Source organism: Dendropsophus ebraccatus, chromosome 7, assembly GCF_027789765.1.
Source record: "Dendropsophus ebraccatus isolate aDenEbr1 chromosome 7, aDenEbr1.pat, whole genome shotgun sequence".
NCBI classification, from domain to species: domain Eukaryota; kingdom Metazoa; phylum Chordata; class Amphibia; order Anura; family Hylidae; genus Dendropsophus; species Dendropsophus ebraccatus.
This window is the reverse complement of record NC_091460.1, coordinates 118,648,533-118,662,930: the sequence shown is the minus strand read 5'-3', so window position 1 is coordinate 118,662,930 and position 14,398 is coordinate 118,648,533. Positions and strand designations below refer to the sequence as shown.

The 14,398-nt window shown below is 45.7% G+C and overlaps 1 protein-coding gene across 5 annotated transcripts in view; it reads left to right on the top strand.

Moving 5' to 3' along the window:
* ANKRD17 (ankyrin repeat domain 17) overlaps positions 1-14,398 on the top strand; it is a 96,793-nt gene that overhangs the window by 14,077 nt on the left and 68,318 nt on the right. The gene's annotated exons all lie outside the window — the stretch shown is intronic.

The following is a 14,398-nucleotide window of genomic DNA, read 5'->3' as shown; positions in this document are numbered from 1 at the left end:
CTTGAGGAACATGCATAACAAGTCAGTTTTACCCCAGGGTGAATGGCGTAAAAACACATTTCCCCCAAATAAAAGAAATGCGTTTTTTTTTTTCAATTTCACCACACTTCGAATTTTTTTCTGGTTTCGCAGTGTACTTTATGCAAAAATTCAGCCTGTAATTGCAAAGTACAATTAGTGACGCAAAAAATAAGGGGTCATGGGGGTTTCTAGGTTTTTTGGCAGAAATCAATAGTCCAGGCGATTTTAAGAAACTTTGTAATTGGGTTTATTAGCCAAATCTGCCATTATCTGCATGTAAAAAGCCTTTTCCCAGGTCCCCCCCTCCTTCCTCTTTTTCATCCACTCTGAAAAATCAGAAAATTGTGACTTGTTGCAGGAGACGTACCCTGTCTGCTCTAGGGAGAGGGGAGTGGGGAGGAGGAAGGAGGGAGTTAGCCGGCAGCAGAAAGCAGATAACAGAGGATTACAGGCACGGAGCTGGGTGACAGCTGTAATCCGAGCTCAGACAGGTCACTGGTGACTGTCACAGGAGATATCCCGTGAGGGATTTGTAGATTAACTCTTTGTTGTCCTGTTTTGGTCTTTTCTTTAGCTCTCTCCATAGGAGAACAATGAAGACAGGGGGGAGAGCTTCAAACTGCTTTTTCATGATAAAAATGCATTTTTCAGATAATAAACCCAATTACAAAGTTTCTTAAAATCGCCTGGACTATTGATTTCTGCCAAAAAAAAATTCACGACAGTGACACTTTAAAATAAGGGCCCTAAATTTGTCTAACTGCAGATTCGCAATTCTGATCAAATTTATAGAATGTGTGATTAAGGCCTTAGAATAATCGGGTTTCTAGAAGGCGAGGATGAAATAAATATTGAAAACTGAAAAGTTGTTATCTGGTGTAGATCCATAGTATTTCTCCAGCAAAGACTGCACTGAGGGTTTTAAAGGGAATCTGTCAGCTATAGTTAATGTTTCAAACTGCTGGCACTGTTAAATGCTGTTAGGTATCTGTCTGTGCTTCCAGGATGTAGAGAGCTTTTATTCTGTGGTACAAAGTGTCAGACCCTTTCCCAAGATCCTGATCTGCTGCAAGCTGGAATGTACCCCACCCCCCTCCCTGGCGGGATTACCAACTGGAGTCCCAAGCAGGGTCAGGTATCAGAGGGAGAGTAAGGGCCCTATTCCACAGGAGCGATAATCGGCTGAATCGGCCGATTATCGCTCGGTGGAATAGAGAAAACGATCAGCTGATGATCGTGTCATCGGCTGATCGTTTATACATTACCTGTCCAGGCTTCTCCTGGACTCCGTCTTCCTCCCTGGGTCCCGCGCGCTCTAGCTTCAGAATGGCCTGCCAGCTGTCAGAGCGCTCAGCCAGTCACAGGCCGGGACCGCCGCGGCCTATGATTGGCTAAGTGGCCTGTCAGCTGACAGGCCATTCTGAAGCTAGAGCGTGCTGGACCCAGGGAGGAAGAGTGGAGCGGAGGAGAAGCCCGGACAGGTAATGTATGGTGCAAGGGCTGCAAGCCATCGCTCAACGATCATCGGGCCGTGGAATAGGCCCAGTAAACGAGCGCTGATCTAGCAGATCGGCGCTCGTTTACAACGTTGATCGGGCCCTCCTTGGCCCGTGGAATAGGGCCCTAAGGAGGTCTTACAGCTTGCTGCACTTCAGAAGCTCAGGAAAACTGCTTTGACTTATACTGTATATTAAGGTTTGCTTCACACTGCCTTAAAATCTCTGAAAAACGCCAATGAAAATGCCATGGCTTTTTTTTGCAAAAACGCCAACGGCCAGATGTTAGCTGGAAGTCAATGTAAATGGAAGTTTAACCACTTCAGGACCGGGCTAACTTTCGTTTTTTTTTTTTTTGTCCACGTGTTTAAAAGGCCATAGCACTTGCATTTTTTCACCTACAGACCCACATGAGCCCTTATTTTTTGTGCCACTAATTGTCCTTTGCAATGCCAGGCTGAATTTTTGCATAAAGTATGCTGCAGAACCAGAAAAAAATTAAACGTGTGATGAAATTGAAAAGAAGGAAAACCCCACTTTTTTTTTTTTTTTTAATTTGGGGTGGGGAGGGGGATGTTTTATGCCGTTTGCTCTTGGGTAAAACTAACTTGTTTTGCATGTTCCTCAAATTGTTACAATTACAACGATATGTAACTTGTGTAACTTTAACTTAATGGCTTTTAAAAAATTGAAACCTTTTTTAAAAAATAAATGTCCCTTAAAATTGCTCTCTAACTGTGCTTATAGCGCTTTTATCCTTTGGTCTATGGGGTGAGGTGTCATTTATTGCTCCATGTTTACTTTCTATCGGTACCTTGATTGCGCATGTGCGACTTTTTGATTGCTTTTTATTACAATTTTGCGCCATTATGGCGCAGACCCCAGTCGTTTAATAGTTGCGAGGATTGCTCCCCCCCCCCCCCCCCCCCCCACTAGACACCAGGGAAGGGGAAAAGCTGCATTTAAAAGGCTAATTAGCGGGGTCGGTGATCGGACCGTGCCCGCTAATTGCCGCGGACCCGGGCTGCAGATAGCACCCGGGATTTACAGTTACGCCCTCAAGCGGGGAAGGGGTTGAGATTGGCCTGTTTTCATTTTTTGTGACGTTTTTCTCTCCCCTCTGGGGTTTTTTGAGGCCCAGTGGCAGTTTTTCCATAAGGCAGCATGCTGAGGGTGTGGTGTTGTTTTTTTTAATAAAAAAAAAAAAAAAAAAAAAAAATTGCCACATTTTTCTAGGTTCTAAAGTCTCAGATATATGAAAGGTACAGAGTGTCTCCTTGACCTAACAAATATCTAATAAAGTCATCAGTTTTGAAAATTACCTTAAAATTCCTTACCCAAGTCAATGCGGAAAATAGAAAAATAAAAGCTCAGCGTATACGCCATATGGAGTGATTATGTAAGATCTGTAGTGCTGGTCAGTCCCTGTGGGGGTCTTAAATTATTCTGTAGCACATGGACGAGGGGCCTAATGATCCCATCTACTTTCCTGCTGTAAATCTGCAGCATATGCTCCCCCTGTAAACATAATTTAATATTTCCAAAGCAAGTTCCATAAAGAACTGTTTATAACTGAAAAACAGAAGAATAAAAAAATCCATTATACATGGTCACACGACATTTGACGAGCAGGCGGCCCTAATTCAGATGTAGCAAAATCCTAAGGTGCAGACCCATTGTGACCCATTGTGCAGACTTTCCCAATTAACTTCAATGAAAGTCAAAATGTGCCACGAGGGACTATACCATAATATTAAAAAAAAAACGTAATATATTCTATACATAAAACAAAGGAACTGTGAAAATATTTATTTTAAACAGCTTCCATGTGTTATGAAGAGTCAGTTTCAGAATTTTTGGCTAGTCATGATCTATGTGTAATTTACCTGTAAACCCTCTCCATAGGGTTTATTGTCTTGGGAGAATGCTATATAGACAGCCTCATTAATGTACAAGCCTGGACAAGTGATGGGAAGGATAGAAAGTACAGATCAGCATGGCTGCATGTACAGCACCAACAATTATAGCCGGTGTGCCCCGTCCTTTCATCTCTGACAAATCCTCAGTAAAGAATTATTTTTAAAGTGTCACTGTTATATAAATATTTTTTTGCAGAAATCAATAGTCCAGATGATTTTAAGAAACTTTGTAATTGGGTTTATTAGCTGAAAAATGCATTTTTATCATGAAAAAGCTCTCCCCCCTGTCTTCATGGTTCTCTTATGGAGAGGGGAGGGATTGAGGGAGATGAGGCACCAAAACAGGACAACAAAGAGTTAATTTACAGCTACATCACAGGGCTATCTTCTCTGAAGTCAGCTCTGACCTCTGAGTACCAGCTTTCACACAGCTCCCACGGTGTAATCCTTTAGTCGCCAGCAGAGAGCAGAGAACCTCCCTCCTCCCCCCTCCCCTCTCCATAGATTACCCAGGGCTCGACTGATGTAAAAGAGCCAAGATTTCCTGATAATGAGCAGTGAATGAGAGAGAGGAAGGGGGGGGGGACCTGGGTAAAGTCTTTTTGAATGCAGATAATGGCATATTTGCCTAATAAACCCAATTACAAAGTTTCTTAAAATCGCCTGGAATATTGATTCTGCAAAAAAAAAAAAAAAAAAAAGTGACACTTGATGAGGAAAAGAGTACTTCTTGCCGCCTTTAGTTTTCTTTGCTGGTAAATAGTGTGATAGTCTTATAGTACGCCATAGTTGCAAGTGTGGTGATGCCAATTTTTATATGCTATTTTTTTGCTTTAAAGAATTCCTAGTTTTATATTTTTATAATATAGAGTACTTCATTCTAAACATACTTTTTTACTGAAATTGTACAGCTACAGGAGAGGGAAGCCAACTGGCCTAAGAGAAAGCAGAGACTTTTTTTTCCTACCATCGCTGTATACATTGCGTCCTGCTGGTTACGTGATGGACGCTTCTTAGCAGACCTAGATGTGAGCAAGATGTGGATTTTCCTTTTAAAGGGGTTATCCAGCGCTACAAAAACATGGCCACTTTCCCCCTACTGTTGTCTCCAGTTTGGGTGGGGTTTTGAAACTCTGTTCCATTGAAATAAATGAAGCCTAATTGCAAACCGCACCTGAACTGGAGACAACAGTAGGGGGAAAAGTGGCCATGTTTTTGTAGCGCTGGATAACCCCTTTAAAGGTACCGATATACCTTAGGGCCAAATTACACAGCGTGCTGATGAAACAATCATCGACTGATCATTGTCACTTATTCCAACCTAAAAATCATCAGCTGCCGGGCGTGCATCACTATGTGCAATAATGATGCGCGGCTGACGATTGTGGTGAAAAAAAAAAGTTTATACGTACCTTTTCACAAATTCAACCTGCTGATAGCCCACTATTGTGCCGGGGGCGTTGAGGATGAATAGGGGCAATCAGAAGGCTAAATACGTCTAACCTGTTGAATTTTCCCCCTAAGTAAGGGCTGCACAGACATTGTTAACGATGTCCGTTAAGCCCTTGCTGCACTATTATCGTGCCATGTAATAGGCTCAGTAAACAAGCGCCAATCTAGCAGATCGGCGCTTGTTTTTTTCCCTGTATGGTCGCAATGATATCTCACACCAGTAGGCCAGTCTGTAGGAGGGAGATCGCAGTGTTGGCTATTGATAAATGCATGGGGGCATGGTTTCAGCCACATATATTCATTGCAGTATGAGACTACTGCTTCTGGTTGGGGTCTCACATTGGCAATTTTGATTTGTTTCCTCATAGATCCTAAATTGTCTGGACATTGGTCGGGCTTGTCGGATTATCTGTATTAAAGACTGTTGCCAAATCATTTTTCCCAGCTCCAGATCATTAAGCACAATCTAAAAAAAATGCATGTACTTTATTTATTTATTGCAATGCGTTTTTCGAGTGTTTATCTCTGCATTTCTCAAATGCAAATGTTGGAACACAGCCCTTTACAGCTGTGCTCTCCATTGTCTCCCTTGTGGTGGCAATTTTTAATTATTAATTTTTAATTTGATAAACTCTGATTAAACTTTTCATGTATTGTTTTAGATTTAAAATCCTTTTTAAAGACTGCTACCCAAGGTTACTGACTTTCCTGTTGTATTTAGGGTAAGTTCGCATGTGCCTAAACCCTACACCCCTAACCCCTACCCCACATTAATGAACAGGCTAGGCAGGTGAAGGGGGTGCATGTAGGGGGTCAGGAAGGGGTCCTGTCTTGAAGGGGTTCATTCGCTGTAGATTACACAGTGCAGGTTTTGCTTGGGAAGAGTTGGTCTTTGTTTTAATAACACGTCATGTCCACAAAACTGGAATCCTTCTGAAACAGACAATAGAGCTGCACGGTCCCGGCACCAGCAGTGGAGAAAGAGAGGTGTTTTATTTTTTTATTTCCCACCTCTCTTGGCGCTAGTTAATTTCAGCAGGTATCTGAGGTATGTGGTGGCCTGCCAAGTCTCTCCCAATGACAGATGGCAGGGGTAAGACACTTTGGATTTCAGGAGCCTGTTTTTTTTTTTTGTTTTTTTTTTATTGTGAGTTATGATGCCACCGAAGTGGCTTCCTCCCCTTTTCCATATTCAGAATAAAGGAACTCTCAAGCCAAGCTCACGTTTGGGATAATCTGTAGAAATATCGATGTTTAGATGATGGCTGTCTTGTGTGTGAGGTCATTAGAGATGAGCGGATTTGCGGTAGGAATGAAGCCACACTGCACGCTCTGCCCCTTCATTTCTGCTGTAACTGCTAATACGAGGAGTCTACGGAATTATAATGGGAGCCTACAGACATTCCGGGTTTTCCGGAGTTTCATAGGCCCCCTTTATCATTCCATTTTGTGTTAGCATTTAAAGCAGAGATGAAGGGGCAGAGCGTGGGCAATCAGCGGGGTTCTAAGGGGCAGAGCTGCACCTTCGTTCAAGCAATCGGCGAGGTTCTAAGCATCCAGACCCTGACCGAGGCAAATTTCTGACATGTCCGAAGTTTTTTTTCTTTAAATAAGTACGCTTTAAAGAGTACCTGTCACAAATAAAAACTGTTGATGTGCCAAAAGTTTTTATTGGTCAGGGTCCGAGTGTATAGACCAGGGATGGGAAACCTTTGGCCCTGCAGCCGTTGCAAAACTATAATTCCCATCATGCCTGTGCAGCCAAAGCAAAGCTTCGCTGTCCAGGCATGATGGGAATTGTAGTTTTGCAGCAGCTGCAGGGCCAAAGGTTCCCCATCCCTGGTATAGACCATGACTAATCATCAGTGTCAACAAGATGGCCCTATATTCTTACATTATACAGTGGTCATGAGAGTCGGGGAAGAATGTGCTAATTTCTTTTCCTAAGTCATTCTCCTGTTTGGTTGGGGTCTAAACACTCTCATTTTTAATACTTTGCTATATCGTATTGTGTTTTTTTTTTTTTTTTTTTCTCTCTAGTCTTTCAGTTCTGTTCCTTAGTAGCACCCTTATATCCCACTGTGCTAGAAACTAGTATTTAACATAAGGTTGGGTGGAAGGAGAGCGGCTTATAACCACCGTTCCCCTAATGATAAGACCGCACAGCAACTTTGGTCATGTGAAACAACCATTGCGCATGGTTACATGTAATACTGGTGTCAATTACAGTTTACCATTCAGTAACAGTTAAGCCTTTCTTCCTATTCACCAAAAACAGGTAAAATTTATATTAAACTATGACTGTAATAAAAAAAAATCCCAGTAAGGAATCTTATATGAAAAGAAATCTGGCAGTAAAGAGTGAGTTTGGGTTCTGTGGGCCTGAAAAACGCTCTATGAATCTTACTATACTCTTATAGTCACACCCACTGTGACATGCGACAAAGTGTGACTGCGGCACAAAAATCGCAAAAAAACCCTGTTTTGTTGGATATTTGGCAGCAGGTGAGAAGTCACATGTGTCTTTACCCCCATTGCTGCTTGAAGCTTCTCTGTGACTTAGCTATATTTTGTCAGGCGACAAGTTGCATGACACAGATGAGGTTTGTTGCGACGTATGTCACCGACCGACCATGTACTGTTGTGTAACGAGATGTACTGGTTAGGAGTTGGACTGATATAACTAATAGGCTTGTTCTATTCTGCTCCATGCAGCAGTCTCTGGCTTTATTCAATAGTTTAGTATTTGACTCTCAATAAAACCTTTTGAGAAGAAGGTGCAGCGTTGGTATACACAATGCTGCCCAGACAAACACCATCTCCCACTTGTCTCTGTGCCAATGAAATGCGCTTAGTGGGTGGTATAAAATCTCCTTAGGGGGCTGTATGCAGAGAAGTGAAGCCTCCGTTCTGTCCTGATACCCCAGTATTGGCGTCCATCAGGGTAGTGAGCGATTCTTCAGATATGGTTGTCTGTACTGGTGAATATCAGTGCGAGAACTAAATCCAGAGCATGACATCATTTGTACAGAATTGTGTATAAAGTGCTGATTGTATCCCACTTGTCCATGAATACAAACAATACATTGACTCTCCGGGAGGGAATATTTCATCACAATGCAGTCGAAAGAACTTTAATCTTTTATAGTAACTTACCATGAAAACAGTAGACTCAAATCTACCAAGATTTTCATGCACTTTTACAAGTACTCTTTTGTATCCTCTGTGAAAATGGCGCACGGTAAAGCTTGCTTTAATTTTTACAGATCTATATCATGACAAAGCTTAGCAGCATGTTATAAAGAGAATCTGAACTGTGGCGTGACCAACACATTTCAGTACTGTGCTAGTGTGAGTGCAGCGTTACGTTGGGCATATACTGCATTGGGAATTGGAACCAAACATAATGCAGAGCTTGAGAATGAGGGGGCCACGGTGGTGTCGCTCCTAGTCATGCAGGAAACTGTAGCAGCCCCCATTCCCTTAAACAGAGCTATGATGGAGTTTGTCTGCAGAGCTGGAAGTTGGAGGAATCACTGTGCAGGGGAAGGTGGTGAGGGGCCGCAGTTCTGAATTTACTCTTGGTGGGAGGTTTCCGTAGTCTGAGGCTGTATCCTAGCAGTGTGCCAAGGGAACCTATATGTGTATAGGGAAAGATCTGTCCAGACCACTCTAAGCTCTGGCTTAACTCCTATCTATGGTTGCTGTGAAACCACATGGCCCCTCAGACTGCATCTTAAAATGGTGTGTTAACAGTCCCTGGCAGCGCTTCATGTGCCTATGCAGTTCATGAATCTAGTAACAGGTTCCCTTTTAAACGAACTTCTGCTTTATAGGTCATAGGTCTTGTGGAGTCTATATTACTCTGTTAGGGTGCGTTCACACCTACAGGATCTGCAGCAGATCTGCAGCAGATTTGATGCTGTGTTCAGTTATTTAAATGAAATCTGCTGCAGAAAATCAGCTGCAGATCCTGTAGGTGTGAACCCACCATCAGGGTATGTGCACACTGAGGAATCTGGGCCGATCACCCGCTGCAGATTCCGACGCTCGTCCCTACTTGCGCCATAGACTCTATTCTATGGTCGGGCGGATTCCGCAGATGGCGGAATCCGTCTGACCTTAGAATGGAGTCTATGGCATGGGTGGGGATGAGCGGCGGAACACGCGGCAGGTGATCCACCCGGATTTCTTAGTGTGCACCCTTAGTAAGAGCAGGTTTGGTGGCCTTTGCGGAACCTACACAGTATTACGGAACTTGTGGGTTGTGAGGTCCCAGTGGGCTGACTCTCACTGGTAACATTACCATAAGCCATTTAAAAGGTGTTATGTGGGTGCATGTTAATTATATCAGTAATGACTTATTTAAAGGGGTCAAAACTATCTAGTTACAGTGCAGGGAGATGACAGCAGCGTGGTTGTAGGTTGTAGCCTGGTCTAAATAGAGCTTTTTAAAGGGGTATTAAATTTTTTTTGCATTAATACGTTGCCCACCCGTAGCTTTCTATCTTTCCAATATAAAGTTATAATGGATTCTGCACAGTTTTGCTGTTATCTAGAAGCACTCACCCCCACGGATTGCAGAGAATAATCAGCTCTCAGTCCATTCCGACACACTCCCTGCTCCTGGCCCCGACCCTCCGAGACGGCATCACGTGTCCCCCTTCTCTTCAATGGGCCGGGTTAGCACTTCTATCCCAGCCAAACAGAAGTGATGGAGGACACTGACAGGGGATGGCTTCTGTAAGAGAGGGAGACAGTGATCAGTGCAGCGGTCACTGTCTCCCTTTCTAACAGCAGCCACCCCTGTCACCCGCACCGTGTGGCCCCAGCCCCAGAGCTCACCCCCTGATGACTATACCCCCTCACTGGTGTCGGCGCTTACAGGCGGCAACATGTTCATTCTTCAGCGCGTACAGAGCAGGAGCGCGCGCCTCCCATAGACTCCCATTATGAGCGGGAGGCTAACGGCATTCCACGGCGGACAATTCCATCGCAGAATTCCGCTACCTTTGCTCAGTGGGAACGGGGCCTTGGGCTGGCACAACCTCTCTGTCCTTCCTCCCCACCCTCCTCATCATTAGGAATGCTCCAGGCAGATTGCCTCCTATTCCCCACCTGTGTCAGCACAGCACATGAGCTGGATCGTTAAGGCACCTGTGCAATGTTCAGACAGGAGAAATGTTCTAGGGGCATTACTAATGATGAAGAGGGTGGGGAGGAGGTACAGAGGGGTAGTGCAAAGTTAGGGCACAGATACTTCAAGCCACAGCCATTGGGCACAGGGCTGTAATTTTTAAAAATGGTTTTTAGGACAATAACTGCATCGCCTGCTGAACAGACCCCAGGACAGATCTTGAATTAAAAGCAGCTATCCGAAGGTACAAGTGGTTTTGGGGGGGGGGGGGGGGGGGGGGGGGGTCAGATTGTGGGTCCATGAGTCGCTTTAAGTGGCTGGTACAGCCGATAAAATTATACAGTGTATGGGGGCCTTCAAAGGGTTATCCAGGCTTAGAGAAAACATGGCCGCTCTTTTTTTTTTTTTTTTTTTTTTTTTATATAGAAATAATACCACTTTTGTCTCCAGTTTGTGTGGGGGTTTTGCAACTTGGTTCCATTGAAGTTAATGAGTAAATTGCACAACCTCACCCAAACTGGAGACCAGCCATGTTTCTAGAAAAAAGCTCCCATGTTTTTATAATCCTGGATAACCCCTAATATACCTTTTTTTTTTTTTTTTTTATGATATACTTTAAAATTTTTTTGTATTCCTTCTACTTTGTATTCCTTCTCCTGATCGCAGAAACTGATGCAGAACTTCTAAAAAGTGGAAGGGTCAACCTTGTTTTCCAGGATTCCTAGGGCTTCATCCAACTTCAGCAAGCTGTAATCAAATGGACACTTAGGTTTGGATGTTTGCTTATCCACTACCTCTGCCCCATCTACTAAATGGTAAATTAGGCATCTCACACATATCACTATGGTGCAGAGTACACCCTGAAAGATCATGGGGTGGGCTTGTTGGGTTTTGGCTACCTGACCCTTTTTTTTTTTTTTTTTTTTTTCTCAGATAGGTCAAGGTCAGAGCCGTCTGCTAGTGGCTTAAAGGGATTATCCAATGCTACAAAAAACATGGCCACTTTTCCCCTTCTCTTTTCTCCAGGTCAGGTAGGGTTTGCAGTTAAACTTAATTTACTTCAATGGAACGGAGTTTGAAACCCCACCCAATCTGGAGACGAGAGGGAAAAGCGGCCATGTTCTTGTAGCGCTGGATAACCCATTTAAAGGGGTTATCCACAAAAACATGGCCACTTTCTTCCAGAGACTGCACCATTCTTGTCTCCAGTTCTGGTGTTTGTTTGAAATTAGGCTCCAGTCACTTCAGTGGAATTGATTTTCAAAACCTCGCCCAGACTAAAGTTAATAGAGGGGTGTTGAAGAAAGTGGCCATGTTTTTGTAGCCTTGGATAATCCCTTTAATATTCTCTCCCCTGAGGACACATGAATCTTCCTCTATATGGGGGGGATTGGGATACATGGCTAGTAAGGGATCTCTGTATATGGGGGGATTGGGATACATGGCTAGTAAGGGATCTCTGTATATGGGGGGGATTGGGATACATGGCTAGTAAGGGATCTCTGTATATGGGGGGGGGGGATTGGGATACATGGCTAGTAAGGGATCTCTGTATATGGGGGGGGGGATTGGGATACATGGCTAGTAAGGGATCTCTATATGGGGGGGGATACATGGCTAGTAAGGGATCTCTGTGTATGGGGGGGATTGGGATACATGGCTAGTAAGGGATCTCTGTATATGGGGGGGATTGGGATACATGGCTAGTAAGGGATCTCTGTATATGGGGGGGATTGGGATACATGGCTAGTAAGGGATCTCTGTATATGGGGGGGGGGGATTGGGATACATGGCTAGTAAGGGATCTCTGTATATGGGGGGGGGGATTGGGATACATGGCTAGTAAGGGATCTCTATATGGGGGGGATACATGGCTAGTAAGGGATCTCTGTGTATGGGGGGGATTGGGATACATGGCTAGTAAGGGATCTCTGTATATAAGGGGGATTGGGATACATGGCTAGTAAGGGATCTCTGTGTGTATGGGGGGTTATTGGGATACATGGCTAGTAAGGGATCTCTGTATATGGGGGGATTGGGATACATGGCTAGTAAGGGATCTCTGTATATGGGGGGGGATACATGGCTAGTAAGGGATCTCTATATGGGGGGGGGATTGGGATACATGGCTAGTAAGGGATCTCTGTATGGGGGGGGGATACATGGCTAGTAAGGGATCTCTGTGTATATGGGGGGGATTGGGATACATGGCTAGTAAGGGATCTCTGTATATGGGGGGGATTGGGATACATGGCTAGTAAGGGATCTCTGTATATGGGGGGGATTGGGATACATGGCTAGTAAGGGATCTCTGTATATGGGGGGGGGGATTGGGATACATGGCTAGTAAGGGATCTCTGTATATGGGGGGGGGGATTGGGATACATGGCTAGTAAGGGATCTCTATATGGGGGGGGATACATGGCTAGTAAGGGATCTCTGTGTATGGGGGGGATTGGGATACATGGCTAGTAAGGGATCTCTGTATATAAGGGGGATTGGGATACATGGCTAGTAAGGGATCTCTGTGTGTATGGGGGGTTATTGGGATACATGGCTAGTAAGGGATCTCTGTATATGGGGGGATTGGGATACATGGCTAGTAAGGGATCTCTGTATATGGGGGGGGATACATGGCTAGTAAGGGATCTCTATATGGGGGGGGATTGGGATACATGGCTAGTAAGGGATCTCTGTATGGGGGGGGGGATACATGGCTAGTAAGGGATCTCTGTGTATATGGGGGGGATTGGGATACATGGCTAGTAAGGGATCTCTGTATATGGGGGGGATTGGGATACATGGCTAGTAAGGGATCTCTGTATATGGGGGGGATTGGGATACATGGCTAGTAAGGGATCTCTGTATATGGGGGGGATTGGGATACATGGCTAGTAAGGGATCTCTGTATATGGGGGGGGATACATGGCTAGTAAGGGATCTCTGTGTATGGGGGGATTGGGATACATGGCTAGTAAGGGATCTCTGTATATAAGGGGGATTGGGATACATGGCTAGTAAGGGATCTCTGTATGGGGGGGATTGGGATACATGGTGGTTATAGGATGTGTATGGGGGGATTGGGATACATGGTGGTTATAGGATATGTATGGGGGGATTGGGATACATGGTGGTTATAGGATATGTATGGGGGGATTGGGATACATGGTGGTTATAGGATATGTATGGGAGGATTGGGATACATGGTGGTTATAGGATGTGTATGGGAGGAGGGATTGGGATACATGGTGGTTATAGGATGTGTATGGGGGGAGGGATTGGGATACATGGTGGTTCTAGGATGTGTATGGGGGGAGGGATTGGGATACATGGTGGTTCTAGGATGTGTATGGGGGGAGGGATTGGGATACATGGTGGTTATAGGATGTGTATGGGGGGAGGGATTGGGATACATGGTGGTTGTAGGATGTATATGGGGGGTTATTGGGATACATGGTGGTTATAGGATGTGTATGGGGGGTTATTGGGATACATGGTGGTTATAGGATGTGTATGGGGGGTTATTGGGATACATGGTGGTTATAGGATGTGTATGGGGGGTTATTGGGATACATGGTGGTTATAGGATGTGTATGGGGGGAGGGATTGGGATACATGGTGGTTATAGGATGTGTATGGGGGGAGGGATTGGGATACATGGGGACAAGCACTGGCCGGGTGTACTGTGCCATGTAGAGGGGGGGGGGGCACTGGCCGGGTGTACTGTTCCATGTAGAGGGGGGGCGGGCACTGGCCGGCCGTACTGTGCCATGTACAGGGGGGGGGCACTGGCCGGGTGTACTGTGCCATGTACAGGGGGGGGGGGCACTGGCTGGGTGTACTGTGCCATTTACAGGGGGGGCGGGCACTGGCCGGGTGTACTGTGCCATTTACAGGGGGGGCGGGCACTGGCCGGGTGTACTGTGCCATGTACGGGGGGGGGGGGGGGGGGTGCGGGTGTACTGTGCCATGTACAGGGGGGGCACTGGCCGGGTGTACTGTGCCATGTACAGGGGGGGGGGCACTGGCTGGGTGTACTGTGCCATTTACAGGGGGGGCGGGCACTGGCCGGGTGTACTGTGCCATTTACAGGGGGGGCGGGCACTGGCCGGGTGTACTGTGCAATTTACAGGGGGGGCGGGCACTGGCCGGGTGTACTGTGCCATGTACGGGGGGGGGGGGGGTGCGGGTGTACTGTGCCATGTACAGGGGGGGGCACTGGCCGGGTGTACTGTGCCATGTACAAGGGGGGGGGCACTGGCCGGGTGTACTGTGCCATGTATAGGGGGGGCGGGTGTACTGTGCCATGTACAGGGGGGGCACTGGCCGGGTGTACTGTGCCATGTACAAGGGGGGGGGCACTGGCCGGGTGT